At 37.2% G+C, this 20,717-nt stretch overlaps 1 protein-coding gene across 5 annotated transcripts in view; it reads left to right on the forward strand.

Annotated features, from left to right (window-relative positions):
* LOC132787214 (uncharacterized protein CG43427) overlaps window positions 1-20,717 on the forward strand; it is a 72,816-nt gene that overhangs the window by 33,911 nt on the left and 18,188 nt on the right. For all 5 annotated transcript variants that reach the window (XR_009632521.1, XR_009632522.1, XM_060794138.1 and 2 more), the window contains 2 exons: window positions 720-775; window positions 10,437-10,476. The gene's annotated coding sequence lies outside the window, so the exon portion shown is untranslated. The remainder of the gene's footprint in view (window positions 1-719; window positions 776-10,436; window positions 10,477-20,717) is intronic.

The raw sequence follows: 20,717 nt of genomic DNA on the forward strand, positions 1-20,717 counted from the left end.
TAAATTTGAATGTCATTTGCTACAAACAATTTTCTTTTACATGAAACTCTGTTTACTTTTTGAGTTTTTCAGTTTTTTTTTGGGTAGGGCACAGTCTAAGATGGCTACGAGAAATAACATTTAAGAAATGACAATAAGTTTTTTTGCTTGATTATTTCTTATGATTCTTGTTTATTTGGTTGTTTTTTTCCGCCGCTCTTTTCCTCTCATTTTTCGACAATTAAAGCTAATTTGTGCCATTATTAGGTTTTTGTGCCTATAAAGCAAAAGTTTTCTTTTTATTTGTGAACAGAACTTTGATCTCTCTCTGGCTAAGTTTTATTGTTTTTAAATGATTATTGAATGTCGTTAGCGGTAAACGCTTTATGGGTCAAACAAAAACAAGAAAAAAACAAAAAATATTGCCTCAATCCTTATGCCAACACCAGTTGCAGTCACTGTGTTTGTTGGGGGGGCTTTAAGGCAACCCGCAAGAGCCGCCTACTGAGCAGTAATTTTTATAAGCACATCTAAAAGCTGTAAATTTATGGCGAAGAGAGCTTAAACTGCTAATTAACTAAATGTTAAATCTATAGCTGCAGGTTAGCCTATTTTTGACTACTTGATACTTGTATTTTGTATATTTGTATAGGAGAGAAGAGGGGGAGAGAACTTGGAAGAGATATGATTATCATAACTTGGAACTAACTAAAACTTTCTTATTTTCATTTCATTTGTAGAACCCAACGAATACTACAAGAAACTTCCTCAGCTGAACCATCACTTTTGAAAAGAGGTAAGCTAACAGTTAAAACAATGGAATACTGACTGAATATTGAATTAAAAATGGAATGCCCCTTGTGGCAGTCATAAGCAAGGGTCGTTAATCAAAAAGGCATATCGGAAAATAAAATGCACAGTTTACAGTCTCACACATGGGGCATTGCATCATTAACGTTGAATCAGTGTGTGCATGGCACGCAGATAGAAGAGGTGTCTAAGCAGATATGTACCTGCCACAAAGTATCTACAAAACTGACAGGCAAATACACAGATACACAGCTAAAGATACAGCTACAGATACAGATGCTTATGTGATGCACTCGTATCTCAATAGTGTGGCGAGTGAAACGGCGTCAAATTGCATTTAAATTGAATGAAATTAATTTGACATGCAAGTTGTGTTGAGTCAACTCAACTCTCGACTTGTCTGTCCATTCCTCTGTCTGTCTATCTGCCTGCCTGCCCGATTGTTGCAGCTTTCAACAAAGCGTTATAGTTACACGTGTATACAGATACAAATTTACAGATGCAGATACGCATATAGTATATCTGAATGCATCTGTGAGATACAAACATAGCAGATGAAAGCAGCGGCGGCTCCTCTTGCACATGTCGAGCAAAAATCACAATGACAGCCGGGAGAGCACAGGACCGACCGACGACCCAGCCGTGTATTCGATAGATACAATGCTTGTCTTAAGATACATATACATCTATGTGTGTTAGTGTGTGTGTGGGGGATTGCTTATAAATAGCCGCAGAAATGATCTATGCCTAGCTGCCGGGCTGTGCTTGTGTGCCGCTTATAAGATGCTATCTATTCTACCTATATGAAATATTTTTCATCAATTTTCACTTAGAAACGAAAAGAAAAAGAAAACCGTTTGCTCCGCGTTGCATTTTGCCAATTGCGTAGGCGTCGCTCTAGCTTTAGCTCTCTCTCTCTCTCCGTCTCTCTTTCCCCATCTCCATCTCTTCCGCTTTTGCATTTGATTTACTTCATTTATTACACTTTTCTGCCAGCTTTTCTTAGCTTGGCGTTCCGTTAGGTTCCTTACTCTTGTAGTTTCTTAATAAATAATAACACAAAAAAAATAAAGCATTTGGCGCCCCAAGTCTTTGGCATCTATTAGATATGTATCTGAGCAATGTCTAGCTAGCAATGACTTTTGTGCTTGCTGCAAATGAATGATTGCTTTTCATTACATTGCCCCTTTTGTGTTGGTCTTTGATTTGTGCTTGGTCTTTTTGTTTTTGCCTTTGCTTTCTAGACTTTTATACACTCGCCTTTGATCTACAAAATATATTTGTATGTGGGACTGCCGTCTATAATCAGATTGGGTTTGTCATAAGTTCAGCAGCGGAAGGGAATTCTTAATGCATTACTTTACTTTACCCAATTGCTATGTAGGCAGGTCACAACATGATCTATTACCAAATCTGCATAATTTTATTTATGTAGTTTCGCCTTAGATTTGACAGCTAACCTTGTTAACTTCAATGTAGTAGATCTTGTATAACATTTTATGCAATTACATTTGTACTTTGTAGTGTCTCAATAGTTAATTCAAACCCTATCAGTTAAGATACAATTATAAAGGTCAGTTTTGCGTGTAACAAGCGCGCCTGCCCCTCTCTCTCTCTTTCTCTCTCTTTGCTTCTCAAAGTATGCAAATGCCATGCAAAATAAATACTTAAAAGTCAGCGAAGCATGCAAGTTGCCAATGCAATTCATGCAGCCTCCTTTCCCCCTTTCCCCTCGTTGTCCACTGCTTTTCTTGTCTATTCCCTCGATCGTGTAGCGTCTTCGGCGTTTATTCACACGCATAACGCCCAAAATGGCAGCCAAAGTTAACTTGCAACATTCGCATGACAGCGCCACCTAGCGGCCTGTGAAGCGAAGTTGCCCTATTGTATTGTTAGTCTAATCTGTTACATTACCAGAGGCGTGGCAGAGACATCTATGCCATAATAATACCCTGTTAAGTAAGCGGCATCAAGAGAGAGAAAAAATCGGAGTAGATCTTAAATGAGTAGCTTTTAATTTTATGAAACAAGATTTATTACATAGAGAGATGTTCCTGATCAAGTTCTGAAAATTTCCTTATAATTGAAAATGGACTTGACATATTATTGCTTATTAATTTGTTCTAAATTTTAATCTTTACATTTTAGAGACATATTCTAGGTGATGTTCTGAAAATTTCATGGTAATTAAAGTGTTTTTTGTGCCTGCTAATATTATTACCATTTTTTTTATACTTCTAAATAATTATCTTTAACACTTAGAGAGCAATTTCTTTCCTTATCATCTTTAACGCCGAGAGAAGCTATTCCTGTCCATGTTTTGTTAATTTTGTAGTAATTGAAGGGTATTTTTTAGTCATGCACCTGTCTAAGACTAACATTATTACTATTTTTTTTTTGTTTATTTTTTCTTCTAAATTTTCATCTTTAATATGTTATGCTTGCGGCTGTGTGTGTGTGTTAGTTGTGTGCTGTGTTCGCGTAATCAGGGTGTAACAATTACGCGTCTTGAATTGCGGGTTGCCGAGATACGAGTCGACTCGCTAGATGGCCAGCTAGTAGATACACAGATAGTCAGACATACCTATACCTACAATCTGGCTTGGGTCTCTGTTACAGTCTCTGCCGCGCCCCGTCACGTCTTACGTGTTAGCTGTGCCATGAGTACGAGTATGAGTATGAGTATGAGTTTGAGTACGAATATGAACGGTGTTCTCATTCATTCGATGCAAGCCAAGACTCAGCTCTCGACTTGAGTCTTGGTCTGTGTTGGCATGCGGAGAGTGCGAATATCGTATATGTGAAATAATTTTGAAATAATAGACAAATCAAGCGGCAACAGCAGCGACAGCTCAAGTCACTTGGGGTTGGCCTTTGTATAGATTCTTATTTAATTTCAACATTTTTGTGGTTGCGCTTTTGCATTTGATTGTTTTGCTTCATGCTTAATTAAACGCCATAAACTTGGCTTTTGCCAGCTCGCTACACTCTCGGTAGGCCATAATTTTTTAACGATCTCGCATTAGTTTTACGATTTTAAAGCAGAACAACAACAACACCAATGAAATCAAATATTCAATTCAATTTTTTCTGGGTGTTTTTTTTTTTTAGAATGTTCAATCGCTAAATAATGAGTACTCTTAACGTGGGTGTGACGCCGCCCCTCCAAATATGCACAGTTAGTTTTATGGCAAATAAAAATGAGAAAAATTACATAAAATTGGGGGAAAAAACACGTATAACATATACTTGGAAGATAAATGAGCAAATGGCGTTTGCGACGTGTTTGTGGTAGGCAAATTGTTGTCTATTATAAACAAATTGCACCAAAATGAACATTTTTTGTATTCAATTTGTTTTTTTTGTTTGAGAAAGGAACTGTCAGGGTTGCTGCCCATATGCGATCGATAACTCATGGAATGCAACTGGTGGCTTTGTAACTGTTGAAAAAGGAATGCATAGAAATAAATTCCCAAGAGGTTTTTTCCAAACATAGAAACTGGCTTGTGGAATATGGAAAAAGACAGCTGCTGTCTCGTTAATGGGATTGATATTGGGGTAAAGTTCAAATTAGAGGAATTTATTATAATAAGGAAACAACAGAGACTTATTTACTTATGTATATAAAATACTTTGTGGATAAGTTCAGTTGCACTTAAATTTCTTACAAGTTGCGAATGCAATATCTGAGAAATAACGTTGCTAAATTTTCTTGGGGATTGCTGCATTCGATAAATTGATATGGGCTGCGATCTTGTGGAGGAAATCCGCCCCTGTTTGTTTAGCCATGTAAAACGAATGATATTAAATCAATTGCTTATCGGGAGACATTCGCAAGCGTAACTCTTTCGAAAATATCGACAACAACACACGTCCACATCGACATCGACATCGACTTCGACAGAGGCAGCAAAACGAAACAAAATTGTTCCACTTCAGTTGGGAAATACAGAAGAACAACAACAGAAACAACATACAACTCAAACAACAAAAGCAGCACAAACAGCAAATTAACAAAAGCAACAAGCAAAGTAGGGGAAATAATTTTGCGCGATCATTGTGCTGAATCCACTCATTCAATTCTATTTGTGGGTGAATATCCCTCTCTCTGTCTCTCTCTGTGTGTCTCTTTTGCGCTCTCTCCGATCGATTTCTATCTCATTCTGGTTGAGCTTAGTTTTGCTTTTTCATTTTCAATAGCGACTTTTGCTTAGATCGCAAACAACGACGAGAGAGGGTCGTAATTCAAATGAAATTGAAATTAAGTATTGATTGCAATTGGAACTGCGCACAGTTCAAGCAGACCTCACACACACACACACACACACAAACATACACATGCACAAGCTTTATATTGCAAATTGAGCAACGGCCATAAATTATAGGCGATATGGCAACGCCATGCGATGCGCACCAGCGAAGGTAGCTATTAAGATGGCCAACAAATCGACAGCAAATGAATGGCAAATGTAACTGGAAATCGCTGCAAATTAACTAAATCAGCAGTTGTTGTGCATAGATACATAGCTAGGAGAAAAACAAGAGCAAGAGCGAGTTTGCTAGCGAGTTAGAGACGTGATGCTGTTGACGCGACAGTTTGACAAGCAGTGTGACTGTCAAACAGTCACTTGGCAAGAAAGAATTACAGATAAAACGGTATAACATATTTATAGAAATGCAATAATAATGTATATAGAATGTTTAGCTACAAAATATAATTTACTCGGCAGATAAATCATTTTTAAAATAAGAACATAAATTACAATTATTGATCATACAGTTTGACATGATTTAGGATCAAACAATGTCGTTTAATAGGCAATTAAATGAATGAATATTAAATGTGCATATATGTATCTCTGATGTTCACTTTTATTCTTAAATGTTTGGCTTTGCCAAATATTTCTGTTTAGTTTAGCATTTAATGCTTTCCCTCTAGCTACGCTCTATCTGAACAACAACAACAATATGCCATTTTTCGTCATCACCCGCCTTCCTGCTCTTGCTGTGTTTCTGGCCTTCGTCCATGTGTCACGGTTTCGCAAGCATTGGCTTTGAAATGAGCCCATCAGAGCATCATATTGTACATTCAGCATTGTTGTTGCTATCGTTGTCGTGTTTGTTGCCTGTTGCTATTTTTGGCATCGAGCATTTAACTAATGCATTTGCTTTTAACAAACTTATTTACGAGTAATGAGCAATTGTAATAAAAATATACATGTCTAACAATTTAATGAGGTCGCTTCGCTCGCTTCCTTTGCTTTCCTTTCGTTCTTTCTTTTTGTCATTGGGTATTTACAGCATTTTTGTCACTCGCTGTTTGCTAAAAATATGTCAGATATATATCCACATATTTGCAGTACTTTGTGATCTAATCCCTTGCAAATCGGTTACTCACTTTAATTACGTGAGGTGCATAAATGAAACTGGTTTCTGATCTAAGCGCATTAGACGATGTTGTCACAGGAAAGGCTGTCAACAGTTGGCAAAGCCTTTCGTACAGTTTGACAGTGACTTCAAGCGCAAGTTGTGGTAACGTAACTTTTCGTAACCATATTGAGTACTAAGAATAACAATAGAAAATTAAAAAGACAACAAGGTAAAGCAACGTAAACAAGAAGTTCAACTGCCACTGCAACTGCAACTGCAACTTCAACTGCAACTCATTCGTATGCCTCTCGAGGCGCAAGTTCAAGTGCTCGATGCAACAACAACAACAACAAGAAGAACAACAATGACAATGACAAGATCCCCGATCCAAATGAGCATGACAATAAACAGTGACAGCAAACTGTGACCGCGACTCTGTATCCGAGTTTGGGGGCAGCAGCAACAGCAATCAAGAGTCCCCAAGATGCGGTCACATTAAAGTTATGCCGGCCGGCAGTTTGCTGATTGAAGAGCGAGCCAGCCAAACGGATGAGATGCGAGGGAGGAAGGAGGAGGGAGGTAGGAACCAGAACTAAAACCAGAAATCAGAAACCAAATGCTTAGTCATCGAACTTGGCCTAATGCAAAACAGAGAGAGAACACACAAACAACAGGCAGCCCAGTGGCTACCGTGACTTCACATCAACAGCAGCAGCCACTGAATGATGATGACTCATCCCTGGCAAAATGTGCTACCAGTTTAGCACAACAACAACAACATGGAGAAAGAGAACAACACTATCGATGCGAGCGAGCATCATCTATGGATCTCGTCTGGCTGTAGTCGATGTCTATAGTGTAGTCGCATCTGCCTGCTGTCCTACTCCACTTCTTGTTGTGTGTGTGCCGGCCCAGAGTTGAGATTTTCAACGCTGTGTTTAGTATTTATGCTCCGTCATGCTTTGGCGCAACGCCCTCAACTGGCAATGCCCTCGAGATACACATGTATCTTATGGATACCTACACACATTCCTTCGTACTTCGTACTTCGTTCGTATTACGTACACCTCTCGTGTGTACGTGTTGTGGTGTACGCTCTCAATTAGTTATTCATATAACGTGCTAAAAAAAAGAAGAAAATCACAAAGCTTACAAAAGAGTTGCAAAAAAAATCCTGTTGTTGATTAAGGCCCGCATGCATTGGTCGGCTACTTACCCGACTGTCTGGGCATGGGGTAAACTCAGAACTCATCCTTTTCGCCATACAACCATACACAACAACACATTGTGTTTGCTGTCTGCCTGCTTTGACAAAACTTTGCATGTCATGTTGTCATTATGTATGATGGTTCCTTTACCCTTTACCCTTATCCCCTAACCATGTGCCTCTGCCTAAAGCCTATGCTCGAACTCCTCACAAGCCCTGACATTGTTTGTCTACTACTTTGGTCGCCTCGTCCCGTCTCGTCTCGTGGCAGTCGCGTCCCGGATATTCATAGACATTATATGTAAGCACTTATCATCGTATTAGGCTTCACGCCTTTTGTCTCTCAGCACCAGCTTGACGATAGGCTTTAATGCCAATGCCGCGCTGTTTGCACAGCTCATCTGCTTCGCTGCTCAGCTATGGTTAAATACATTTTCTGTTTGGCTTTTGTTAGCCTATTAACGTTGTCAAAAGAGTGCTTATGTCCTAACTCCGCTTGCACTAAATATTTGAATTCAAAATGCTTACTCGGAGTTATTCAAATTTACTCCTTGGTTAACCTATTTCCTGCGCTATCCTAACAAACAAAAGGGGAAATATTTCTTCAATTCAAAATGCTTATTCTGAACTATTCAAATGTTCTTATATCTTTGGTTATTCCAAGACTGCAATAAGTGTAATATTCTTTTAAAAATTTAATTTATACATTTTATTGAATTCTAATTTCAACTTATTTAAAATTGAATTTTCAGTTAATAGTTAGTCAATTTAATTACTGTTCATTACACCTTTTTAATAGCAGGCTTCAACTGGGATTAATTGCTTAAAGTTTTACCAAATACTAGCTCTATATTATTTCTTCTATACGCCTCTTTGTAACTTTCCTTTGGCAGCTTGAACTAGAAAAGAGTGTAACAATGTTTTAAATGCAGCTTTTAAGCTAAGCTGATATTGGTCTAATTGAATTGTATGCGGATGCGAGCAGTGATTATCAAACTGTAATTGCTGTCTGTCAAATTGCAGTCGCATCGCCGTCAAACTGTCAACACTTAAGTGGCAGTTAAACTGTAGCAGCGCATGTCAAACCACCAGCAGACAAATCAAGATGAACACTAATGAAATTCTTGTCTTCGTTGTTGTGGTTGTTGTTGTTGTTGCTGCCGCTTCACCAATCAATTCGAGTTGTGTTATAAACCAAACTCTGGTTCTATTCGTTGTGCATATTTCAATTGATCTTATGAGTCAAGCTACCATGTTTAGACATAAATCGACGTTCTCTAAGCCAAAATCGAAAACTGGTCAGGGAGTGAGAGAGCGGGGTGGGGCGCAAAATGGAGCCAGACAGTGGGTCGTATGAGTGATGTCTTTGCTTTGGCGCAGAACAAAATGAATACGAAAAAAAAGAGAGGAGAGAATTCTCGAGGTCAGCCACTTTTGTTGCGGACAAACCAACCAACTAACCACCTCATTCTTCGCCCCGTTTCCCTCTTTTTTAAACTGTTAAGCTACCTGTTGTCGTTGTCGTTGTTGTTGCTGTTGTTGTTGTTGTTGTTGATGGTGCTATTCTCAGGCACTCTTGACCAACATAAACTCGCATCATTATAAACATACATAAAGAACTATAACGATCATGGGTATTAGAACTTTATGAAGACGTTTGCGACGCTGCTAAAAAAAATGTGAAAAAAATGCGAATGGCAAAAGGATTTGCATTTAAATTATTATAGAATTCAAAAGCACAATTTGTAGTTCAAAATTGGAACAAATTTTATTATTTATGTGTTTGTATGTTGAATACCCTAACACCGTTCTAATAGTCTAAGCTTTTTTCTTTTGCTTGTTCTCTGTGCTGCCTTCGCTGTCCGGTTTCGCAAACGTTGCAGTTGCTGTTGCTTTAGCTGCTGCTGTTGCTGCTGATGTTGCTCTCGTGTGTGGTTTTTACTTAATTTACTTTACTGTTATGTTTTGACTTTCCGCTTGTTAGGCAAGCAACAGCAAAAGCAACAGCAGCCTCAGCAGCCGTGGCAATTGGATGTGTGTATCTGTCAGATACTTTTGCTGATTCTATGTGCAACTTTTTCGATGCAGTCGCTGTTGCTGTTGCTGTGGCTGCTGCTGCGTCGTCTACACTTGACATTTTCTGGGTGTGCTGAGGCGTGGGCATGCCACACACACACAAATAACATACATACAAGACAAGATAATTTCATAACTGATCCGTCATGCCAAACGTGGCAGCAACATAAATAATATAAACTTTAATCTCGAATTAAATGCCAAAGGTTAATGCCAACAAATTTGTACACAAAACCACTTAATAGTTTGTTGTCTCTTTTTGTGGTTTTTGTATCGACCACTTGTTATTATTTCACATATTTCTGTTTAGGTCAATCTCACAGTTATGCAATCGATTTATACTTGTGTTTTTCTTTTTTCTTCCACACTTTTTTCTTTTTCATTAAGTATACGACACATGTACGTATGTTCCACTCTGTTTCTGTGTGTCTGTCTTTGTTTTGTTTGTCTTTGTAATTATCAACGCCATAAAAAATTAATACGTACGAGCTTAAATCAATAACGCATTTCGTTGTTGTTTTTACTTTTGAGTGAGTTGCGTGTGTTGATTTTATATCTTTGATTTTTATTGGTGCATCCATTTCGTACACCTTCTACTTAAAGAAGTGACGACAACACGACAAAGAGGCCTCTTTATTGTAGCTATTTGATATTAGAAGCATGGCACAGATTGCCCCTTCGACAGTATATAGTCAGTATATAGGTTAGGGTGTCATAATCGGATGACCTTATGCCATAGGCCTCTAATTTTGTCCAAGCAATGACCCAAATATATGTTGTAAGCCTTTTGAAATGGGCAATAAATTCGTTGCAGTCATACTTGTTGACACGCTGTGCTTAAACAACGAAATAATCAAGTTATTTAGGAAATGAATCAATGCAGTCGTAAGGTGATTAGATAACTGAAATGATTTTAAAGAGATTTACTATAAGAAAATGTTAAGAATTTTCGTTGATTAATTACTAAATAAACATTTCTCATTTATCTTTGCAGAAACGTAAAATATTGACAATAAAATCATTAGCACAAATTGGTAAGTTAATACAAGTTATCTCTATGGGTTAAGTCTACCCAGTCAGCATCATTTATCACTGTGTTCTTGGCAACTTTTGCAATCGTTTCGCCATTACAAAACAACTTGAATTGTGCCAAAAGAAGCCAAGTTGTCATTGCATAACCATAAACAACAACTTAATTAACATTTGCTATGCGACTTTGTTTTTTATTTGCAACTTACAAAAAAAAAAAGCACTGAAACAAAAAAGAAACCGGCAGCGTAGCTCATATAAAAAGTAGTCAACGACTTCCGTTGCCAAAGTGCAGCCAACACTTGAAGCACGAGGTGTCTTAAGACCAACTTTGAGAGTTGCTCGAACTGCATATGGCTAAAAAAAAACACGAAGAAAATTAAACAAATAAACAGCAGACCGGGACGATTTCCGTTTTGATAAAACAGCTAGCTTTTTAATTGCAATAGACGAATTGACAAAAAAACAACAACAGCAACTCCAACGAAAGACAGTTATGAAAGAGACAAAAAAGGGGTTTATTTAATTGTCACAGCAATTGGCTGTGAGTAGGCGTCGGGCCTAAAAAAGCAACCAGCCAATAAGTGGGGTGCTTTTTTTTGCTTTTTTCATTTATTGTGATGAATTGGTGTATACTCTGTAAAAATGCAAAGTGTGGGAAAGCAGAAAAAATAAGTAGGAAAACAACAGTGGAGTGTAAGATACTTGCTATCCATATTAAAAAAAAACAAAACAGTGGCATTATTCTTATATGTTAAACTAAAATACTATAATACTAAAATATACCTAAGGCTATATATTCGGTATTTTGATATATCTCTCTCTATCAATATTAAATGAAATCAAAACAGTGTGCCATTATTCTTTTAATATACCACAAAAATGCTTAAAAAATACCAAATACTATATTTGGTATATTGATATATATATATATATTCATTCTAAATATTATATATCAAACCGTACAAAATATACCAGCCAGTATATTGATATAGTAATACATTAAAAATATACCACACAGTACAAAATATACCAGAAAAAGCAACTATGACCCATAAATAGGCGTTACATATATTTCCAAGTTATTTTACTCTTTTACCCTATGGGTATGGGTAGTGGGTATAAAAATATCAAGCTGGGATATTTTTAAAACTTTTTCTTTTTGAGGAATTAGCTGAGGATTTAAAGTATTTCAAAGTTGATCATTTACCAATTTATTATAGCTAGCAAAGCATTGAGCTTTTTGTGCTATGGTATCTATTTATGGTCAAACACTCAGCATTTTTTTTATGTTTTTTGCTGTAAAACTCAAAAAAGGCATATATGTAAATAAATGGGAAATGCATCATGGCACAGATTTGCATTTTGGCTTGGCCAAGTTCTGCAGTTAACCCTTTTAAAAATAGAATATATGTATTTTATGTATGTACGGGCATTTAATTTATATTCTATTATCATAATGTGCACACAATTGCCTGGGAGCATGTTGTGCCAAGGCATGGCCTGGCACATGGCTCAGTTCATAGCCTAATTGGAATTGACGATCGAGTGAATGGCCGACAGCAATTAGCGTAACGCCTGGACGCGCCCATATTCAATCCGGAGCGGTCCGAACCGGACCCGGGACCAAAGGGGCAGCCAGCATTCAGCACCCGGCACCGGCACCCAACATAAAATCATTGCCCCAAACAATGAACATTTTATGCTTATGCTTATGCTTGTTGTTGCTGTTGGTTCTATGAACGCCAGCGAATCGCATTAAAAACTAAAGTTTAGTTAGCGCATCTGTTGCACATGTGCGGGGCGTGGCATGTGGCATGTGGAGGCAGCTAACGATTCCATGCTGCTGCTCACATTAATGGTTCATTCTCTGCTGTTGTTGTTGTTGCTGTTGTTGTTCTCTGGGTAGGCTGGCAACATTTGTGGACTATTTGTAACCCGGAGGCACATAAATATATAAATACATCTTTTTTTTGCCGCTGCCGTTGCCGCTGCGTATCTCAGCCACATACAAACGGCGACATTAACCTCAAAACCTTAACATATAAGCCAAGTAGAAGAAGAGGGAATGATGACGAAGTGAGAGAGCAAGAAACACAGCCTACGCATGCGCTGATTTGTTTTGCTTTTCTTTACCTTTTTTTTTTATTTTTATTTTTTGCTGGGCTTTTGTTGTAATGCGAATATCTTGAGAGGCGGCAGACAAAGCGCTAAAATGAAGCTAATGACGAAGCGTGAATGCTCTTTGCACATTGATTTTCTATATGGTCATAGTATTGGCGATTGACAGACAATGACCGAGGATGACTGGTGTCAAATCCATCCATATGGACCATTAATTGATGAGGCGCTCTTTTTGTGTAAGTCATACTCGGGGAAGAGCCGAGCCGAGTGATTGAAGCTGTCTGTCAGTTGGACAATGAAAAGCGAGAAGAAAGATTAGAATTGGCTAAAAGGGTCAAGGCTGCGCTGATGATGAAGATTTCTAACACCATTTAAGATGTGGAATTTGTGGAATTATAAAGGAATAATAACTTTCTATCGATCGTTTTGTTTTATGATTTCAACAACCTTTTAAAACCATTAATGGAAAAGATTTGGGAATAAAGAAATAATGACTTTCTATCGTTTGTGAGCTTTATAGTTTCAACAACTTTAAAGTACCATTTAAGGAAAGGATTTTTGAGTATTGAAGGAGTAAAGACTTTCTATCGTTTGTTAGCTTTATCTTTATCAACAGCTTTAAGAAGCATTTAAGAAAATACGATGGGAATATCAAATTCCTATCGATTGTTTAGATCGAGAGTTTCCAAGGCCAATTAAGGAGAAGAAATCTCTATTGATTGTTTATTTCGAAAGTTTAAACATCATTTAAAGATAATTATTGCACAATAATATATTTCTTTATAATTGAAACAGTTTTCTATAATAATTTGAGCAGAATTTTTGGTTTTATATATAGTAAAATTCTTTATGATTTGATGTCAGTATAACAAAAACAAAGTTAAACTTCCTTAATTTAATTTATTTAAATGTATTTATACTTACATTAAAATATGTTTGAATATTCTTGTCTTTTAAATGTCGAAATATGATCGACTCCTGTTCAGTTGTCTGCTAGCTGATGAGCGTGTGTCTTGAAGGGTATAAGGCAGACCTCAACATTCCGACACACACTTGAAGTGTTCTTAACATATTTTAATTGAGCGTGAGGGAGGGCGGGTGCCTTGGAGGGCAGTTAGGTTGGCAAAGGGGGAAGGGAAAGGGGGCGGGGGCACCGCGTCTTTGGGGCGTGTTTGCTTGTGGTTTACCTGGGTGGGTGTGTACGAATTTAAATTTTTAACATGTAACTCATTTTTAATGCAAATAATATAATATTTTCTTGTAGTTGCTGTTGTTGCTCATTCGCGTGCAGCTTGTGGCAGGGGCAACCACAACAATAACAACAACAACAGCAGCGAGGAGTTATAGCAGACACGCGAAATGGGTCAGGCCTCTGGCGACTTTGCTGCTTTTTTTTGGAGACTGAAAAGTGAGCGTGGCAAGCAACAGCAGCAGCAGCAGATTGATTAAATAACCAAGAACTGTTAGCCTTTTGTGGTTGCTGCTGCTGTTGTTGTTGTTGTTGTTAATATTCTTGTTATTAATGAAGAAATTTGACAGCTTTAACATTGGTCTTATTGCGGGGCGTTGCTGATGGTTCTTGAACTGTGCGGCGGCTAATGAAGTGAATTGCTGAATATCAAATATACACAATGATGGAGAAGTACTCTCGTACTTTTACCGAAACAGATGCTGGCAATTTGCAGCAGCTTGCAACAGTTGGCTCAACATGCAAATGCCTTTGCCACATGCACAAGACACTCAAAGCGAAAACGAAACGAAAATTGAAAACAAATTGCACGAATTGTTTGATTTGCAGCTTAGAATGCAAATGCTGCAGTTTGCAGATACAAAGAGAGAGAGATACAAAAACGAAGGCAGCTCCAGTTGCAGTTGTTACCCTGTAAACTTTGGATTGATTAGCTTTAAATGTTGTTTAAACTATCAACAAATATTTACTATTTTAGGAATTAAACTTCCTTTATTAAGATTTATTTGTATGCGTGTAATTTATGTTGTAAATGTAAATTTCAATACTGAGTATCTGTTAGTCGATCACTATCTGCCACTTCAATCACCATTTTTTTCGCTGTACACATTTGCAGCTGATTTGGCACATTTGCAACTGCCTCTCACTCTATTTCCATTGCCTGGCTATCTGGCTATCGCAAAAGATACAGATACAGCTACAGATGCCAATGCCAATGCAGATACGTTGTGAATGTATCTGTATCTCAAATGAACGTGTATGTCGCACAAACAGTTACAAATTGCAATGAAGAATGTGCCAGTGATAAGTCAATAACTGTGATTAAATAACAAACAACAGAGTCACAAACAAAAACAAAAATACATTGGCCATCAGATGCAATCATGCACTGATTTGTATCTCTAAGTACTTGTATCTTGTATATTGGGTATTTGCTTGGTATCTGCTGCTGTCGACAGTTAGCGAAAGTGCACAAAGCAAGTGGTCTTATCGATGTTGAAATTGAAATGTTAATGAACTGAAAATTTTGCGTGTCGAATTGGTCGATTGTCGATTGTTTAGAGCCAGAAGCAAACTGATTGTAACTCCCGATACAATGATATCGAGAAAGAAAAAATACAAAACCAAACCAAACTAATAGAAATGCTGAAATACCAAGCAAGATTGTTGATTGTTCAATTCGAAAGGTAACAGCAACAGCTACAACTACAACTACAATAAATGCCCAACATCATTTCACACTTCACTTTCCATTTTTGTTGATGCCCGAATTACACAAAAAAAACAAGAAGAAGAAAAATATACATTTCAATTAATGCAGCTAATAATGACTTTGGCCAAAAAATGAAAGAAAGAAAATGCTGAAAATGTATAAAAAAATAATTTATAATTTAATCACGAATACATTTTCATATCTCTAATGCTCGTCATTTCAGATTCCAATTGTTTTTGCAAGCGCCAAAAATAGTTTTCATGACTAAATTATTTTTGGTTTTTATTATTACTATTTCTCTGTTTATGTTGATAGCGTTGCGTTTGGCACGTTTTGTGTATTGCACTTGAATTCGCTGATTTTGTGTGGGATGTTGTTGTTATTGTTGTTGTAAGGTCTTCAAATATGAATGGAAAATTCACTTAAAGTCGTTTGATCATGATTATCGTGAGTCTTATAATGATTTATAAGCCATCATTTAACACCTTCGATATAATTTAAAGCCATTTTTGGTCATCACTTTTGGCCTGATTGCTAAAAATATGCGAAAATGTTTCGTGAATTCTTTGTTGCAGTTGTCAGAAGCTCAAGTCGCAATTTGTAAACATTTATTTTTGGCCATGTTTAAGTGTGAAATTAACCACTTTTTGTTAATTCTAACAATTAAGAAGCCAAAACGCTGCGAATCGTTTAATTGGTTTGTTTTTCTTGTTGTACACAAATTAAGCTTAATTTGACTCAAAAGTGAAATCGAGACAATTTTTTTTTAGCATGTCATAATCTTTGTCATTTAGCATTCCGTTTTTTTGTAGATTACTTAAAATGATTTAGCTGCATTCTCTCATTAGTAATGTCATTAAATAACTAAATTGAATGGGTAAAAGTTAAAATATAAATAAATGCTCAATTTATATTTAAAATTCTTTAAGGAACTTGAAGAAAATACATTAAATTGAAATGTTAATTATGCGTATGCAATTTATCGAAACGTGTGGAAGTTGTTTACGACTTTCCCTATTTTCTATTATCAGATCACGTTTAAAGCACTTTAAAGCCGAAATCTGTAAATGGTAAATACAACACTGTCAGTAGTTGTTCCTTCAAGCTGATCGTTGAACCACTTCAAAAACCACTTGATTATGACACAACTTTGACAACTGGCAACTGTGGCATCAAATGTAATGTAAACACAAGTGAAAATAATGTGAATTGGTAACTGCATCTCTTATGTTATGTGTATGTGTGAGTGTGGTTACATTTCGTCGTGCTACCAAATAACTGAAATTCATTCATGCGCAATGCATGAACGTTGCTTTTTGGGTTGTTGTCTCGATTGAATTGGACATAGATTCACTGTCCACTCGGACTCAGTGGTTGCTCTCTCAGTGAGTGACTCTGACTGATGGTTGCACATCAACATCAACGTCAACAACAGCAGCAACAACAACAACAGCAACAACAACAACAACAACCAAGACAACGACAAGCGCAACGGCGACACTTTCAATTGCACGCCTTCGAACTCGGTCGCACTTTCTCGCCTGGCGGTTGGGGTTGCGCTTTGATTTTTTTTCTATCTTTTTTTTTTTATTTTATGGCTTCTTTTGGCGCTACAATTTGAATGTCATTAGTGTCAGCTCTCGGGCGACTCGAAGCTAACGGAGCTGCGAGCTGCCCACAACGGCGTGACAGACCGCAGCCAACGTGCCACGCCTACTTCAGTGTATACTCTGGCAGAGGAGTTGGCATCTTGATGTTGTCGCACAGTGGAAAATGTATAATTATGGTAATAGCTGATAGAATATGCTAACGATAGTACACGATAGTTTCACATAGAGTGTGATACTTAGCTTGTTAGATATTATAATTATATATATTCGTTGTGATTGTCGAGTTGATTATCGCATAGTTCATCTTTTGTCACTTTTTAAGCCAAACTTAATATTCATTACTCTCTGAGTGTCAACACTATAATAGCTGAAGGAATATGCTAACGATAGTACACGATAGTTTCAGATAGAGTGTGATACTTAGCTTGTTAGATATTATAATTATATAAGTATTGAGATGATTGTCGCATGGTTTGCAAACATCTTTTGTCACTTTTTAAGCCAAACTTTAATATGTTAATATGAATGTCCACTCTACAATAGCTGATGGAATATGCTAACGATAGTACCCGATAGCTTTATATAGAGTGTGATACTTGGACAACTATTGCTTGTTAGATATTATAATTATATATATTCATTGTGATTGTCGCACATCTTTTGTCACTTTTTATCAGCCAAACTTAATATTCATTACTCCCTGTCAACTCTACAATTTCGTTTGTTATTTAGTGTATTATCATTTAGTTAAGTTGATCTTGTTCACACAATAACGTGGACAATCGGTAGCCAGTTTTTTGTTGAATGCAATTTTAAATTTGAAGTCACGTTAAGCATTTATTACAATGTCATTTTCACTTGGTCGCTGAACACTTTTACTGTGTCACGCCAACCAACAAAAACAAAAAAAAAAAAAAAATAAAATAAATACAAAGAGACAACTGCGATTGCTTCCCCCCTTCCATTTTGCCCCACTTTTCCATTGTTACCGAATCTCCGAAAGTGTCGTCAGTGCCATGTTAATTTACTCGATCATTAACACCGCCTCGAAAAGCTTATCTAAGACTTCAACCTCAACTAGCTGGCAACTTAAAGGTCTGAACTACTGTTATTACCCCCGTATTGTTTGGTAGTAAGTAGTTTTCTTGGGCATTGGCAAACAAGGCAGCTCCATTGTGTTCGTTCTCTCGTTCACTCTCCACAGTGAAAATAGTCATAATCTATGCTTTGGCTCATACTTAAAGTGTAATGCCGCTTTGCGTTATGATTTCACTTGGCCGATAAGCTAATATGCTTCTTGCTCGTTGGATTCAAATCGTAGATAAATATTTAATTAGGCTTTTTTTCTGAGTTTTAATGTTTCGGCGCCAGAGGGTTCTACGCTCCTTAACACCACAATGGAGTTTTCTTTGCAGTCGGTTTGAAAGATTGAAAGATTTCCAAAACAAAACTTATGGGGGGAAAAAACATTACGATTTTTATAATAATAGAACTCGTTTGTTTTGTGGGAGGTTAAAATTAATAATGACTAGAATGGCGTCGTAGCCTAGAGCTGAGTAAAAAAACTAAAACAATTAACACAATATTAAATAATTATGGTTGTACAATCGACAAAAATGTTAAGATCTAAATGCGGGGTTTTGTAGATAAAATATGTGGTAAACTGTAGTTATTAAGTTGGATTTCCTATAAGCTTTGTCCAAGTGTGTTTCTTAAACAATTAGCGAGCCTTGTCGTTTTGCCTTAATATGTTTTGTTTTAACTGATTTTGCTTATTGCATATTAACGCATTGCATGATGCAACCTCAAAGCCTTGCCATTGTGCAGCAGACTGCGGCATGCGACATGTGGCATGCGTCATACGGCGCTTTGGGTTTTCCTTTGATGTTGTTGTTGTTGTTAGTTATGCGAATGCGGCCGTTGCTTTCAACTCTTTGTCGTCCAGCTGTTAATGCTGCTAATTAGCTAAAGGAAAGCACTGCGGCTCAAGACAATTGCTGGGCATTTATTCGCTGTCGCCAGTTGTTATACCCTGTAAGCGAGGGGTGTATCAGTTAGTCGATGAATACTTTTTATGTGTCTTAATAGAAACGAATCATAGAGCAACGCGAAGTCGTTCATCTCTTGTGAGTTTTATATCAATTAATTCAGCGCCTGGCAGATGCACATCTTGATACAATTTGTAGCTAAACGTCGGCATCTGGGTTCTATGTATCTTCTTCTCTTTTTTTTTATTAGTTTTTAGTTAGAAGAAAGAGAGTGTATTCAGGAGTATAAGTGGAGGGGATAGCGATCTCTTTGCTTGAGTTATGTTTGCCGCCAAAGATCTTTGGCTTGGTTTGCTTGTTGCGCTTAGGCGCCTTTGGCTTTAAGTGGTTTACTTGCCATTTTTATATAATTATCATTTTGCAGTTAATAATTACTGCTAATATCTGCGCGCTCTCTTCTTCTCTTCTCGTCTCTTGCCACACATATTGGAAAGTTGCCGCGTGTCTTACATAAAAAGACAACTTAAGTTTAGTTTGAGTTAAATTGAAATTATTGCAATTAGTTTGTTGCTTGGTTGGTTAGTCGCTTGATTGCTTGCTTAGTTGATTGGTTACTCGGTTAGCTGGTCTGCATATGGTACACAAAGTAAATGCTTATTGTCGTCGACAACTGTTACATGCACTTTGTGTCTGTATGTATGTGTGTCCCCTCCTCACTCCCTCCCATCCCATTTAATTATTACAATTTGAAAGTTTTGCTTTAATTGTTGTTTGGCCTTTTAGTTGCAGTTATCTCAGCATCAGCAGCTGCATTTTTATATGCAAATTAGCTGAGCACACACACAGACACAAACGTTGCATTTATGCTCACGTTGATTATCATCCTCTCGGTGTTGAAAAGCCTTGGCATATGTGCTGATAACATTGGATTGCCGTAAAGCTGACAGCCCAGTCTAAGAAGTATTTACCGAGAGAGAAGTGTGATCGCCACCACCATCATCATCATCGTAGTCAGCATCTTTGGCCAAGCAATCCCCATTAAAACTTGTTTTTCCTGGAATGCCATGCAAAACTTGACAACTCTAATAGATCAGCGAAAAGAATGACAGCGTCGAGCAGATCAACAAAGGATGATTAGCTCATCTTAGATCTAGGAATAGGCTACAGTGACAATGATTAATGACACCGTCAACTTCTCAACGATTTCAACTACATAAATTTTATGGACAGCTGTTCTTTGCAATGTCATTACTTTCACTCAACTCTGAAGTATCTTAAAACGTGCTTTAATTCGCATAAGCCAGCTCATTATTCAGCTCACATTGCGTTCAACAGTTCCAACCTGCTCCTCCCCCTCGTCAGCTGCTTTTTTTCTCACTTTCTGTTTCTGTTTCTGGACATTACAACTGTCACTTTATAGCAGCTTAATTGTGATAGATCTTAAAATGTCTTTTATACGCCTTCGCTGTCTGTTCGCCTCCATCTCCTGTGAATCGACCTCTCAAACCTTTTGAACTCGCCCAAAAAAAGAAGCAACGACAACTTTCTAAAGGCCACGCGCTCTTTGCAACTGACAGCAAGACAATCTAGCAATGCTCTAGTTGGGTCTGCTAGACTCAGAGATACTTTTTAATTGATAATTTATTGAATATTTTGTATAACTTTTATACAAATCGAAGCTAAGAAGTACAAATTTAATTCTTTAGTCAGCTGCCTCTTTCGGTGTCATTAGCCATCATTAAATACAGGGTATACGTTTCTATGGTATTAATAAACAAGCTCGATTACAAGAGGCGGTCGCTAAGAACTGAGAAAATAATACTTAATTATTAATTAGTAGGAG

The sequence above is a fragment of the Drosophila nasuta genome, chromosome 2R, assembly GCF_023558535.2.
Source record: "Drosophila nasuta strain 15112-1781.00 chromosome 2R, ASM2355853v1, whole genome shotgun sequence".
In the NCBI taxonomy this organism is placed as follows: domain Eukaryota; kingdom Metazoa; phylum Arthropoda; class Insecta; order Diptera; family Drosophilidae; genus Drosophila; species Drosophila nasuta.